The sequence below is a fragment of the Etheostoma spectabile genome, chromosome 7 (genome assembly GCF_008692095.1).
Source record: "Etheostoma spectabile isolate EspeVRDwgs_2016 chromosome 7, UIUC_Espe_1.0, whole genome shotgun sequence".
Lineage (NCBI taxonomy): Eukaryota > Metazoa > Chordata > Actinopteri > Perciformes > Percidae > Etheostoma > Etheostoma spectabile.
This window is the reverse complement of record NC_045739.1, coordinates 25,547,574-25,547,837: the sequence shown is the minus strand read 5'-3', so window position 1 is coordinate 25,547,837 and position 264 is coordinate 25,547,574. Positions and strand designations below refer to the sequence as shown.

Below are 264 nucleotides of genomic sequence, written 5' to 3'. Positions count from 1 at the left end.
GTAAAGTGTCTCGAGATAACTCTTTTTATAAATTGATACTATAAATAAAATTGAAATTGAAACAGTGCTAACGCCAGAGATGAATGGGAGGGAACACCGGCAGCCAGGTTCCGAAATCTTGTGGGTGAAGAAGGAATAAAAATGCAGATGAGTCAGCTGGTTTGTACAGCTTTGGATGTGTAAAGCTGCAGAGGAAAACACTAGTGTGCAACACACACACACACACACACACGGTCAGACAGACAGACAGACAGACAGACAGAC

The 264-nt window shown here is 42.4% G+C and overlaps 1 protein-coding gene across 1 annotated transcript in view; it reads right to left on the bottom strand.

The window, feature by feature from the left end:
* The window catches only part of carmil1 (capping protein regulator and myosin 1 linker 1), a 66,170-nt gene that overhangs the window by 57,999 nt on the left and 7,907 nt on the right, over positions 1-264 (bottom strand).